The following is a 15,792-nucleotide window of genomic DNA, read 5'->3' as shown; positions in this document are numbered from 1 at the left end:
AAAGTAGATTGTTGTAAGGGTGTATTACATCCTGTGCTGGCCCCATTGTCATATCCATTCTGGATTCTGAGTGGTAAAATCATAGCTGGAAAATGCCTTTATATATGTGTATACATTTTCCGCCAAGACAGAACTGCCAAAGGGGGTGGAGTTGCAATCTACTGCAGAGAGCCTGCAGAGTTCTGTCATGCTATCCAGGTCTGTGCCCAAACAGTTCGAGCTTCTACTTTTAAAAATACACCTTTCCAGAAGTAAGTCTCTCACTGTTGCCGCTTGTTACAGACCCCCCTCAGACCCAAGCTGCACTCTGGACACCATATGTGAATGAATTGCCCCCCATTTATCTTCAGAGTTTGTAATGTTAAGTGACCTAAACTGGGACATGCTTAACACCTCGGCCGTCCTACAATCTAAGGTAGATGCGCTCAATCTCACCCAAATTATCATGGAACCTACCAGGCACAACCCCAAATCCGTAAACTCGGGCACCCTCATAGATATCATCCTGACCAACCTGTCCTCTAAATGCACCTCTAACGTCTTCAACCAGGATCTCAGCGATCACTGCCTCATTGCCTGCGTCAGTAATGGGTCCGCGGTCAAACGACCACCCCTCATCACAGTCAAACGCTCCCTAAAACACTTCAGCGAGCAGGCCTTTCTAATCGACCTGGCCTGGGTATCCTGGAAAGATATCGACCTCATTCCGTCAGTAGAGGATGCCTGGTTATTCTTTAAAAGTGCTTTCCTCACCATCTTAAATAAGCATGCCCCATTCAAAAAATGTAGAACCAGGAACAGATATAGCCCTTGGTTCACTCCAGACCTGACTGCCCTTGACCAGCACAAAAACATCCTGTGGCGTACTGCATTAGCATCGAATAGCCCCCGCGATATGCAACTTTTCAGGGAAGTTAGGAAGCAATATACACAGGCAGTTAGGAAAGCTAAGGCTAGCTTTTTCAAACAGAAATTTACATCCTGTAGCACAAACTCCAAAAAGTTCTGGGACACTGTAAAGTCCATGGAGAATAAGAGCACCTCCTCCCAGCTGCCCACTGCACTGAGGCTTGGAAACACTGTCACCACCGATAAATCTACGGTTATCGAGAATTTCAATAAGCATTTTTCTAAGGCTGGGCTTGGTTTCCACCTGGCTACCCCTACCCCGGTCAACAGCTCTGCACCCCCCACAGCAACTTGCCCAAACCTCCCCTATTTCTCCTTCACCCAAATCCAGATACCTGATGTTCTGAAAGAGCTGCAAAATCTGGACCCCTACAAATCAGCTGGGCGAGACAATCTGGACCCTCTCTTTCTAAAATTATCCGCTGCAATTGTTGCAACCCCTATTACTAGCCTGTTCAACCTCTCTTTCGTATTGTCTGAGATCCCCAAAGATTGGAAAGCTGCCGCGGTCATCCCCCTCTTCAAAGGGGGAGACACTCTAGACTCAAACTGTTACAGACCTATATCTATCCTACCCTGCCTTTCTAAGGTCTTCAAAAGCCAAGTTAACAAACAGATCACCAACCATTTCGAATCCCACCATACCTTCTCCGCTATGCAATCTGGTTTCCAAGGTGGTCATGCGTGCACCTCAGCCACGCTCAAGGTCTTAAACGATATCATAATTGCCATCGACAAAAGACAATACTGTGCAGCCATGTCCATCGACCTGTCCAAGGCATTTGACTCTGTCAATCAGAGCATTCTTATCGGCAGACTGAACAGCCTTGGTTTCTCAAATGACTGTCTCGCCTGGTTCACCAACTGCTTCTCAGATAGAGTTCAGTGTGAAATGGGAGGGCCTGTTGTCCGGACCTTTGCCCGTCTCTATGGGGATGCCACAGGGTTCAATTCTCGGGCCGACTCTCTTCTCTGTATACATCAATGATGTAGCTCTTGCAGCTGGTGATTCTCTGATCCACCTCTACGCAAATGACAACATTCTGTATACTTCTGGCACTTTGGACACTGTGTTAACTAACCTCCAAACGAGCTTCAATGCCATACAACTCTCCTTCCGTGGCCTCCAACTGCTCTTCAATGCAATTAAAACTAAATGCATGCTCTTCAACCGATCGCTGCCCGCATCTGCCCACCCGCATAGCATCACTACTCTGGACGGTTCTGACTTGTGGACAACTACAAATACCTAAGTGTCTGATTAGACTGTAAACTCTCCTTCCAGCATCTCCAATCCTAAATTAAATCTAGAATCGGATTCCTATTTCGCAACAAAGCATCCTTCAGTCATGCTGCCAAACATACCCTCGTAAAACTGACGATCCTTGACTTTGGCAATGTCATTTACAAAATAGCTTCCAACACTCTACTCAGCAAATTGGATGTAGTCTATCACAGTGCCATCCGTTTCATCAACAAAGCCTCATATACTACCCACCACTGCGACCTGTATGCTCTCGTTGGCTGGCCCTTGCTTCATATTCGTCGCCAAACCCACTGGCTCCAGGTCATCTATAAGTCCTTGCTAGGTAAAGCCCCGCCTTATCTCAGCTCACTGGTCACCATAGCAGCACCCACTTGTAGCACTCGCTCCAGCAGGGGTATATTTCACTGGTCACCTCCAAAGCCAATTCCTCCTTTTGCCGCCTTTCCTTCCAGTTCTCTGCTGCCAATGACTGGAATGAATTGCAAAAATCACTGAAGCTGGAGACTCATTTCTCCCTCACTATCTTTAACTTTTTATGGCTGCAGGGGCAGTATTGAGTAGCTCTGATTAAAACTTCTTGCCACTATAGGGGGTGCTGTTTCGCATTAGCATAATTTGCTCTACAGATTAAACTGCCTAGTACTCAATTCTTGCTCGTACAATATGCATATTATTGTTATTATTGGATAGAAAACACTCTCTAGTTTCTATAGCCGTTGGAATTTTGTCTCTGAGTGAAACAGAACTCCTTCTACAGCACTTTTCATGACAGGGAGTGAGATTTCAGAAATCTTGGCCCCTGTTCCCAGGTCGGTTGTAAAGTCCCTGTAAATGCTATGGAGAAACAAACACTGCCTACGTCTTCCTCTGGACGTCAGTACGTGGTGACGCTTTGAATGGAGTCGATTGCGCAATCAGAGCCTCTATAAAACACCAAAGACCGGAAGTAGCTTTCTTTTCCTGCCTGCGCCTGACGCAAGATGGACATCGGACTTGCCTCCTTCCAAGCTGTTGTTTAGCCAGTAATATTTCTCCGGTCATGTTTTTACTCGTTATAGGTGTTAAAAACATCATAAGGTAGTTAATTTGAACCGTTTTATAGCAATTTATATCCGTTTAGTGCGATTTTGAGGAATTTCTTTGTGGTGCACTTTGAAGCGATGGGCACGTTTCCAGTACCGGTCGAACGTTAGTGGGCATTTCGACGGACAAGAGGACATCTTTCGACCAAAAGAAGATTAGACCCAAGAAAGGATACATTGCCCAAGATTCTGATGGAAGATCACCTCATAGTAAGAAATATTTAAGATGATAAATCGTTGTTCTGTCGAAAAATGTTAAACGCATATTCCGCCATTTTGTTTGGTATAGCTTCGCTTGGCGAACCCTGTATTGCACAGTAAGGATAATTTTAGAAATGTAATTCAGCGATTGCATTAAGAACTAATTTGTCTTTCGATAGCTGTCCAACTTATATTTTTTTAGTCAAGTTTATGAATAGTTTTTCATGAGACAAGATCACTGTCAAATATGGCGCCCGACATTTTCAGGCTAGTTTTGCTAGTATTGTCATTGTATAACCACGGTTTTTTATGGCTAAATATGCACATTTTCGAACAAACTCTATATGTATGTTGTAATATGATGTTACAGGAGTGTCATCGGAAGAATTCTGAGAAGGTTAGTGAAAAAATTAATATATTTTGGCGATGATTACGTTATCGCTCTCTTTGGCTTGAATCAATGCTCTGGTAACGTTTGCACATGTGGTATGCTAATATAACGATTTATTGTGTTTTCGCTGTAAAACATCTGAAATATTGTCTGAATTCACAAGATCTGTGTCTTTCCATTGCTGTGAGCTGTGTATTTTTAAGAAATGTTTTATGATTAGTAATTAGGTAATACACGTTGCTCTGTGTATTTATTCTAGTCGAGTTGTGATGGTGGGTGCAATTGTAAACTATGATTTATACCTGAAATATGCACATTTTTCTAACAAAACCTATCCTATACAATAAATATGTTATCAGACTGTCATCTGATGAGTTTTTTTCTTGGTTAGTGGCTATCAATATCTTTATTTGGCCGAATTGGTGATAGCACCTGATGGAGTAAGAAACTGATAGAGTTAGAAAAGTGGTGTCTTTTGCTAACGGGGTTAGCTAATAGATTTACATATTTTGTCTTCCCTGTAAAACATTTTAAAAATCTGAAATGGTGGCTTTATTCACAAGATCTGTATCTTTCATTTGGTGTCTTGGACTTGTGATTTAATGATATTTAGATGCTACTATTTAATTGTGACGCTATGCTAGCGATGCTAATCAGTGTGGGGGGGGGTGGGGGGTGATCCCGGATCCGGGGTTGAGGTTCGGTAAAAGTTAAAGGTGCCCATTTCAAACGGCCTCGTACTCAATTCTTGCTCGTACAATATGCATATTATTATTACTATTGGATAGAAAACACTCTCTAGTTTCTAAAACCGTTTGAATTATATCTGTGAGTCAAACAGAACTCATTTGGCACAAACTTCCTGACCAGGAAGTGGAAAGTCTGAAATCGAGGCTCTGTTCTTCTTCCTGCCTATACATGGGCATGATACGTAAGAGTCTACGTGCACTTCATAGACCTTCCCCTGGATGTCAAGAGGCTGTGAGAGAAGAAATTTTGTGTTTATCTTGGTCTGAATTGGAATACAAGCTCTTTGTATGACGTGTCCCTCATTTCCGGTACCCTTGGGAGCGCGAGGTGGACAGTGGGTTTGCCTTCTGTTTAGCTGCCGTTATGGACGACTACTATCTCCGGCTCTGATTTTATTTGATACATGTGACCATATCATCGTAAAGTATGTTTTTTCAATATAGTTTAATCAGATTATTGAAATTTTTTCGGGAGTTTTGCCGTGTTCCGTTCTCTGACTTTGTTGACGATGGAGAGATCCGTGCCACTTGGCTAGTGCGCGTGCTAAATGAAGAGGGAAAGTTGCCGTTCTAAATCCAAACAACGACTGTTCTGGACAAAGGACACCTTGTCCAACATTCTTATGGAAGATCAGCAAAAGTAAGAAACATTTTATGATGCTATTTCATATATCTGTCGTAGATGTGAACTAGTCGTCGGCGCCCAAGTGTTTCTGGCTATTGTGCTAAGCTAATATAACGCTACATTTTGTTTTCGCTGTAAGACACTTAATAAATCGGAAAGCAGCCATAAAACTTACAGACACCAACGCCAAATAACTAAATACTCATCATAAAACATTTCTGAAAAATACATAGTGTACAGCAATTGAAAGACAGGCATCTTGTGATTCCAGACAATATTTCCGATTTATCAAGTGTTTTACAGCGAAAACAAAATGTAGCGTTATATTAGCTTAGCACAATAGCCAGAAACACTTGGGCGCCGGCGACTACGGCAGATATATGAAATAACATCATAAAATGGGTCTTACTTTTGCTGATCTTTCATCAGAATGTTGGACAAGGTGTCCTTTGTCCAGAACAGTCGTTGTTTGGATTCAGAACGGACACTTTCCCTCTTCATTTAGCAAGCGCGCTAGCCGGGTGCCACGACACTCTCCATGTCAACAAACGGAAGAGAACGGAACACAGCAAAACTCCCGAAAAAATTTCAATAATCTGATGAAACCATATTGAAAAAACATACTTTACGATGATATGGTGACATGTATCAAATAAAATCAAAGCCGGAGATTGTAGTCGCCTATAACGGAAGCTAAACAAAAGGCAATCACACTGTCCAGCTCGCGCTATTCAGAGTACCGAAAATGGTGGACACGAGATTCCAAGATGATGTGTTCCAACTCAGATCGAGATAATCACCTCATTTCTTCTCTCACAGCCTCTTGACAACCAGAGGAAGGTGTATGACGTGTATGTATACTAATAGGTCTTGTGCCCATTTATAGGCATGAAGAAGAACAGAGCATCGATTTCAGACGTTCCACTTCCTGGTCAGGAAAAGTGCTGCAGAATGAGTTCTGTTTCACTCAGAGAAATAATTCAAACGGTTTTAGAAACTAGAGAGTGTTTTCTATCCAATAGTAATAATAATATGCATATTGTACGAGCAAGAATTGAGTACGAGGCCGTTTGAAATGGGCACATTTTATCAGGCTACTCAATACTGCCCCTTGCAGCCCAAACAGGTTAAAAACAACCTGAGGATTGATTATAAAAAACGTTTGACATGTTTCTACGAACTTTACGGATACTATTTGGAATTTTCGTCTGCCCGTCATGACCTGCACGAGCCTGTGGATTACTCAACAAAACGCGCCTACCAAATGGAGGTTTTTGGATATAAAAATAATCTTTATCGAACAAAACTAACATTTATTGTGTAACTGGGAGTCTCGTGAGTGCAAACATCCGAAGATCATCAAAGGTAAGCGATTCATTTTATTGCTTTTCTGACTTTCGTGACCAAGCTACTTTGCTGCTAGCTGTTTGTAATGTTTTGTCTTCTGATCGATGTCCTCACACAAACGCTTGGTTTGCTTTCGCTGTAAAGCTTTTTTTCAAAATCTGACACGCCAGGTGGATTAACAACAAGCTAAGCTGTGTTTTGGTATATTGCACTTGTGATTTCATGAAAATTAAATATTTTTTGTAATTTAATTTGAATTTGGCGCTCTGCAATTCAGCGGATGTTGACAAAAATGATCCCGCTAAAGGGATCTGTGCGGCAAGATTAAGCTGGTACTGATGAAACTGTCACTTAATATTTTTTTCTTAAAGTCTACAAACGCTCTACAGTCATGGCCAAAAGTTTTGAGAATGACACAAATATTAATTTCCACAAAGTTTGCTGCTTCAGTGTCTTTAGATATTTTTGTCAGATGTTACTATGGAATACTGAAGTATAATTACAAGCATTTCATAAGTGTCAAAGTATTTTATTGACAATTACATTAAGATGATGCAGAGTCAATATTGGCAGTGTTGACCCTTCTTTTTCAAGACCTCTGCAATCCGCCCTGGCATGCTGTCAATTAACTTCTGGGCCACATCCTGACTGATGGCAGCCCATTCTTGCATAATCAATGCTTGGAGTTTGTCAGAATTTGTGTGTTTTTGTTTTGTCCACCAGCCTCTTGGGGATTGACCACAAATTCTCAATGGGATTAAGGTCTGGGGAGTTTCCTGGCCATGGACCCAAAATATCGATGTTTTGTTCCCCGAGCCACTTAGTTATCACTTTTGCCTTATGGCAAGGTGCTCCATCATGCTGGAAAAGGCATTGTCCGTCACCAAAATGTTCCTGGATGGTTGGGAGAAGGTGCACTCGGAGGATGTGTGGTACCATTATTTATTCATGGCTGTGTTCTTAGGCAAAATTGTGAGTGAGCCCACTCCCTTGGCTGAGAAGCAACCCCACACATGAATGGTCTCAGGAGGCTTTACTGTTGGCATGACACAGGACTGATGGTAGCACTCAACTTGTCTTCTGCGGACAAGCTTTTTCCCGGATGACCCAAACAATCGGAAAGGGGATTCATCAGAGAAAATGGCAGTACCCCGGTCCTCAGCAGTCCAATCCCTGTACCTTTTGCAGAATATCAGTCTGTCCCTGATGTTTTTCCTGGAGAGAAGTGGCTTCTTTGCTGCCCTTCTTGACACCAGGCCATCCTCCAAAAGTCTTTGCCTCAGTGTGCGTGCAGATGCACTCACACCTGCCTGCTGCCATTCCTGAGCAAGCTCTGTACTGGTGGTGCCCCGATCCCACAGCTGAATCAACTTTAGGAGACGGTCCTGGCGCTTGCTGGACTTTCTTGGGCACCCTGAAGCCTTCTTCACAACAATTGAACTGCTCTCCTTGAAGTTCTTGATGATCCGATAAATGGTTGATTCAGGTGCAATCTTACTGGCAGCAATATCCTTGCCTGTGAAGCCCTTTTTGTGCAAAGCAATGATGATGGCACGTGTTTCCTTGCAGGTAACCATGATTGACAGAGGAAGAACAATGATTCCAAGCACCACCCTCCTTTTGAAGCTTCCAGTCTGTTATTCAAACTCAATCAGCATGACAGAGTGATCTCCAGCCTTGTCCTCGTCAACACTCACACCTGTGTTAACGAGAGAATCACTGACATGATGTCAGCTGGTCCTTTTGTGGCAGGGCTGAAATGTAGTGTACATTTTTGGGGGGGATTCAGTTAATTTGCATGGCAAAGAGGGACTTTGCAATTAATTGCAATTCATCTGATCACTCTTCATAACATTCTGGAGTATATGCAAATTGCCATCATACAAACTGAGGCAGCAGACTTTGTGAAAATTAATATTTGTGTCATTCTCAAAACTTTTGGCCACGACTGTACATTTATTCACTCTGTGATAGGGTTGGATCCTATATGATACTTTTATTGTCCTATAAATGGTTCAGTGCTTACAATTTAGGCTGTGTGTAGAATAGGGCATAAAGGAAATTATCTCTACTAATAACTTACTACTAGATTATAGTGATAAGGAAAACAACATACACATTTGGCTTGTGTATTCATTTGCCTATAACTATTCATAATTCCATTATTTTTACATAAAAAAGAGAATACTTCAAAGTGAGAAGATCCTGCCATGGAAAAGACAGCTGGGCGGACATAAAGGGCAAAGGAGGGGAAATAACTCACACCATGCAGCAGGACACCTTCAGCTGTTGGGTCTTTGTAATGCAGGTTTGATAGCTATATTTTCAATAATGAATGGTTAGCTGTTATGTGACAATTAGGTAAAAAACTCTATTTTATTTTTTTGGTGTAATGGCCAAGGAAGTTGCACAGAACTTCCCCAACATCCCCTCCCAAATTGATATGGAACCTTCAAAAACACATGGAGCAACTGCGAAAAGAAATGGCTGAGGATATACTAAAAATGTCTGGTTATGACATTTAATTCAAAGTAAATGTAAATTCTTTATTTGTATGTAGTTGTGTGGGACAGCCATATGTTCAGTTCATGCCTATGATTTCAGAGTTCAACAAAGCCAACAACTGCTTCATGTGTGCCACTGAAAAGGACCTGGATGTGGCCCAAAGACTAACTGGGTTAGTAACTTTATTTAACATGTTTAGAATCTTTTGACAACATTGACGGCATGTAAGACAATTTATGATATAACACAACGGACGGCTAATTCGTCACACTGCATTGATATTTGATATTATTTGTAACGTGTTACACTTTGTTTTGATTGAATGTGTTGCATGCCAACTGAGGTTCCATGTGCTGTGCCTAGGAATGAAGATAAAATAGTTCAACAGAGTAAAGAACACAAACTGGAAGTGCAGTCTTTGTTGTTGAAAATGTATGCTATACCCCATCCACACTGAAGAGGCTCGGACATGTACATCAACCAGGGATAAAGAGAAAGTTAACACGGTGAAATGTTTCGTACTTAATTGAAGTTAAGTGTCTGTTGACATGTTGGAAAAGATTAAAGGTCTACAATTTGTTTAATTTGTCAATATTATATTTTTATTCATTGATTTACTGGCCACCATTACTGTGGTTACATGTTCAGTATATGTATTGACCGGCAAACCCACTGCAGCTTACCTCACTAGCTCATTCTCCATCCCTGATTTGGACAATTAATAAAATGACTCTCGTACTTTGCCATTTTCCTTTATGGTTGATATTAACAACGAAAGGATATATTATCTGTCTCTCTCCTATTGTGTACCGCTGTTAAATACTGTGGAAAAATAAAAAACTGGGAAAATAAGTACTTAGAACTACCAATTATTGTAGAGAAATATGAAAGAAAAGGGTAAACACAACACTGGACTGAACCCCTTAATTGTCAAACTAATTTTAATGTACAACAATATAGAGGATACATGACTAGAGGTTATGCAATATGGGTGTATATCCACTGCATGCTTCTTGGGTGTGTAATTGACATGACCAAGGAGCTATTGCAAATTTGAAACTATGAAAAATGTACGTTACACTGCGTGATTTTACAGTACACAAACAAGAGTGTGCAAGGGTAGTCAGCGGACATTAGGTCACATGACCAAGGAGCTATTGAAATTCTAAATGTTGAAAAATTATTTTAAAATCTTGTGAGATGCAAATGGACAAACTAAAGGTTGTGCAATATGTAGGCCCACTGAGTGGACATTCTGAACCTTGTTTGAAGTCACCAGGTCACATGATCAAGGAGCTATTGAAATTCAACATTTTGAAAAATTCATGGAAAACCATGTGAGATACAAATGGACAAACTAAAGGGTGTGCAATGTGTAGGCCCACTGAGTGGACATTCTGAAACTTGTATGAAGTCACCAGGTCACATGACCAAGAAGCTATTGAAATTCTAAATGTTGAAAAATTCATGTAAAACCATTTGAGATGAAAATTGACAAACTAAAGGGTGTGCAATATGTAGGCCCACTGAGTGGACATTCTGAAACTTGTTTGAAGTCACCAGATCACATGACCAAGGAGCTATTGAAATTGTACATTTTGAAAAATGATTTTAGAATCTTGTGAGATGAAAATGAACAAACTAAAGGGTGTGCAATGTGTAGGGTGACCGAGTGGACATTCTGAACCTTGTTTGAAGTCACCAGGTCACATGACCAAGGAGCTATTGAAATTCAAAATTTGGAAAAATGAGTCTAAAACCATGTGAGATAAAAAACTGACCAACTAAAAGGTGTGCAATATAGAAGGGTAGTCAGTGGACATTCTGAACCTTGTTTGAAGTCACTAGGTCACATGACCAAGGAGCCATTGAAATTCTACATTTTGAAAAATTTATGTAAAACCATGTGAGATGAAAATGGACAAACTAAAGGGTGTGCAATGTGTGTCTATGCCATCGGGTTAGCTACAACCAGTTTTGAAAGTGTTAGGAGTAGTTGTTAAAGAGCTATTGACATTTGAAAAATGTGATTTGTCACAATGTTGACGGTCCCTAACTGCTGTTGGTGGACATAAGGAAAACTACAAGCGAATATCCGTCGAATATCCAGTCTGAAACTGTCTTTACCTCGGTGTGAGAATATTGTAACAAATGGCTGGAACCAAAGTTATTTTTCAGCCATTTCGTTCCGAACATAACCACTGTTTCTGTTCTGTTCTCGTGTTCCGATCAGGATAACAAAGTTCTGAACAAAAGTATGTATAGGGGTCAAAATTCTTGGCCATCTCAGTCTTTGGACTTGATCCGCATTAAAAACTGTAGTTTGAATTGAAGATAGAAATACAAAACCTAGACATACAAACATAGAATGCCCACCCACATCACACCCTGACCAAACAAAATATAGAAACATACAAAGCTATCTACGGTCAGGGCGTGACAGTACCCCCCCCCCCCCAAAGGTGCGGACTCCGGCCGCAAAACCTAAACCTATAGGGGAGGGTCTGGGTGAGCATTACTCCGCGGTGGCGGTTCTGGTGAGGGACGTGGACACCGCTCCACTTCTGGCTCAGCCCACTTTAGTAATGCCTCTGGAGCGGGAACCCTCACCGCCGACCCCGGACTAGAGGACGCAACTGGACTGATGGTCGAGTCTGGAGTGAGTGGCACCTCCGGACTGACGGGCGGCTCTGGCAGCTCCGGACTGACGGGCGGCTCTGGCAGCTCCGGACAGGAGGGAGACTCTGGCAGCTCCGGACAGGAGGGAGACTCTGGCAGCTCCGGACAGGAGGGCGACTCTGGCAGCTCCGGACAGGAGGGAGACTCTGGCAGCTCCGGACAGGAGGGCGACGCTGGAGGCTCCGGATTAGAGGGTGTCTCTGGAGGCTCCGGACTAGAGGGCGACGCTGGAGGCTCCGGGCTAGAGGGCGACGCTGGAGGCTCCGGACTAGAGGGCGACGCTGGAGGCTCCGGACTAGAGGGTGACGCTGGAGGCTCCGGACTAGAGGGCGTCGCTGGAGGCTCTGGACTGAAAGGCGTCGCTGGAGGCTCCGGACTGAAGGGCGTCGCTGGAGGCCTCGTGCCATAACTCCTCACTGGAGGCATGGATCATCACTGGAGGCTTCGTGCCATGGATCATCACTGAAGGCTTTGTGCCATGGATCATCACTGGAGGCTTTGTGCCATGGATCATCACTGGAGGCTTCGTGCCATGGATCACCACCTGAGCCTTCTTGCCATGGATCATCACTGGAGGCTTCATGCCATGGATCATCACTGGAGGCTTCTTGCCATGGATCATCACTGGAGGCTTCGTGCCATGGATCATCACTGGAGGCTTCTTGCCATGGATCATCACTGGAGGCTTCGTGCCATGGATCATCACTGGAGGCTTCGTGCCATGGATAATCACTAGAGGCTTCTTGCCATGGATCATCACTGGAGGCTTCGTGCCATGGATCATCACTGGAGTGGAGAGACACACAGGCCCTGCTCTGGGAGCAGGCACAGGACTCACCAGGCTGGGGAGACATGCAGGAGGGTTAGGGCTTAGCACAGGCACAGGACTCACCAGGCTGGGGAGACATGCAGGAGGCCTTGTCCTTGGCCGAGGCACCGGATACACTGGGCCGTGGAGGAGCACTGGAGGTCTCGAGCAAAGAGCCTGCACAACCCGTCCTGGCTGTATGGTGACTTTGGCCCTGCACGTGCGGGGAGCAGGCACAGGACGCACTGGGCTGTGCAGACGCACTGGAAACACAGTGCGCAGAGCTGACTTAGGATAACCCGGGCCGAGGAGACGCACTGGAGGCCAGATGGCCGGGCTATGCGTGCGCACTGGGGACACCGTGCGCTTCACCGCATAACACGGTGCCTGCCAAGTCACTCTCTCGCCACAGTAAGCACGGGGAGTTGGCTCAGGTCTCCTACCTGACTCCGCCAAATACCCCGTGTGCCCCCTCCCAAAAAATTCTGCGGCTGCCTCTCGTGCACGTTACCTCGAGCCAATTCCTCATAGTGTCGCCGCTCCGCTCTAGCTGCCTTCAGCTCCTCTTTCGGATGGCAATACTCTCCTGGCTGTCCCCAGGGTCCCTTGCCGTCCAATATTTCCTCCAGTGTCCAGAAGTCCATCAACCTCTGCTCCCTATTACCCCGCTGCTTGGTCCGTTTGTGGTGGGTGGTTCTGTCACAGCATTCATCGGAAGAAGAAGAGGAATCGTCAGACCAAAATGCAGCGGTGTACGTGTTCATCTTTATTCGCTTAACTGACTGAACACTGAATACAAAATAACAAAAAAAGAATAGCCGAAACAGTTCTGCAAGGTGCAACCAACACTAAACAGAAAATAACCACCCACAACTAACAGTGGGAAAACAGGCTACCTAAGTATGGTTCTCAATCAGAGACAACGAAAGATGGCTGTCCCTGATTAAGAACCATACCCGGCCAAAACATAGAAATACAAAACCTAGACATACAAACATAGAATGCCCACCCACATCACACCCTGACCAAACAAAAAATAGAAACATACAAAGCAATCTACGGTCAGGGCGTGACAACGTCACACCCTGATCTGTTTCACCTGTCTTTGTGCTTATCTCCACCCCCCTCCAGGTGTCGCCCATCTTCCTCATTATCCCCAGTGTATTTATACCTGTGTTCTATGTATGTTTGTTGCCAGTTCGTTTTGTTTCTTCAAGCATACCAGCGGCTTTTCCTGTGCTCCTGTCTGTCGTTAGTTCCTGTTTTCAAGCTTTCCTGGGTTTTGACCATTCTGCCTTCCCCGAGCCTGCCTTCCCTGAGCCTGCCTGCTGTTCTGTACCTTTCGGACTCTGCTCTGGACTACTGACCTCTGCCTGCCCTTGACCTGTCGTTGGCCTGCCCCCCTGTTTTTGTAATAAACTTTTGTTACTTCGAAACTGTCTGCATCTGGTTCTTCTCCTTAGCCTTGACAGTTAACATTTGGAAGGAAAGGAAATTAGGAAAGGAAAGGCAAAAATGGAGCTAGAGAGGAAAGAAGGAAAGGGATCTAGAAAAGGAGGGAAGAAAAGGGAGCTAGGAAAGAAAAGGAGGAAAGAAAACAAATCCCAGAAAGGATAGGAGGAATGGGAAAGTAGAATAGGAGGAATGGAAAGGAGGATATGAGGAATGGAAAGGAGGAAATTAAAGGGAGCTAGGAAAGGAGGAAAGGAAGCTAGGGAAGGAAAGGGTTCAAGGAAGGGAAGCTTAGAACGTATAGGAAGAAAGGAAATGAGGAATGAAGATAGGAAAAGAAGCTAAGAAAGGAGGAAAGGAGCTAGGAAAAAATATAAGGTGACCTTGGAAAGGAAAGGGAGAAAGGGAGCTAGGAAAGCACTGTTGGGGAGGGGAGGAAAGGAAAGGGTGCTATCATAGGATGCAATGAAAGGAAGCTTGGAAAATATTAAATGAAGTAAGAAAGGAAGCTAGGAAAGGAGGAACGAAAGGGAGCTTGGATAGGAGGAAAGAAAAGGATGAAAGGGATCTAGGAAAGAATAGGAGTTCACATTCATGTGGTAGGGATTAATTACGGCCGGTAGATGGCGATAGTAAACTATTGGATTTAGTGAGAGGTGAGTTTTATCTGCCCTGGGTTACTTATCTCCCTGCTGGATTATAATGCATTCCTATGGGAGTTTACCTATAGTGACATATACTGGACAGGTTTGCTGTCCCATTCCTTAAAAGTTACAGAGTATGTAATATTATCTATCATTGTAACCAGTAGACTTCAGATAACATTAAAGAAAATGTTTAAGGGTTTGAATGTAAAACAAAACTTAAACTAGAGTGAAATCATTGACATTTTTTGTCAATGATTTCACTCTAGTTTAAATGTTGTTTTACATACATACGTAATCCGGTTAGATTTTGGAGCACTTTCTCACCATTTTCCACTTTTTTTTTTAAGGACACATAATTATATATGCCATATCTCTCCACACCACCTCAAACATTTAAGCAGTCATTGGGCATTATATAGCAATTATTTATGGAAATACAGCCATGTGAATCCTGTCCTATTTGGTGCCATGGAACTGGTTGCTGGCCATATTGGAAAACAGCTGCCCTACAGTGTAATAGATTAAATCTGCATTGTTACTATACTTAGACATGTTGTGTTATCATAAAGGAATTTTGTTCAAATGGGTTACTTACAGTACCAGTCAAAAGTTTGGACACATCTACTCATTCAAGGGTTTTAATTTATTTTTACTATTTTATACATTGTAGACTAATAGTGAAGACATCAAAACTATGAAATAACACAAATGGAATCATGTAGTAACAAAAAAGTGTTAAACAAATCAAAGTAGCCACCCTTTGCCTTAATGACAGCTTTGCACACACTTAGCATTCTCTCAACCAGCTTCATGAGGTAGTCAGCTGGAATGCATTTCAATTAACAGGTGTGCCTTGTTAAAAGTTAATTTGTTGAATTTCTTTCCTTCTTAATGCGCTTTAGCCAATCAGTTGTGTTGTGACAAGGTAGGGGTGGTATACAGAAGATAGCCCTATTTGGTAAAAGACCAAGTCCATATTACGGCAAGAACAGCTGAAAGAAGCAAAGAGAAACAACAGTCCATCATTACAGTAAGACATGAAGGTCAGTCAATGCGGAACATTTCAAGAACTCTGAATGTTTCTTCAAGTGCAGTCTCAAAAAGCATCAAGCTCTATGATGAAACTGGCT

This window comes from Salvelinus namaycush, chromosome 10 (genome assembly GCF_016432855.1).
Source record: "Salvelinus namaycush isolate Seneca chromosome 10, SaNama_1.0, whole genome shotgun sequence".
Taxonomy (NCBI): Eukaryota; Metazoa; Chordata; class Actinopteri; order Salmoniformes; family Salmonidae; genus Salvelinus; species Salvelinus namaycush.
Note: the sequence above shows the minus strand (reverse complement) of the source record.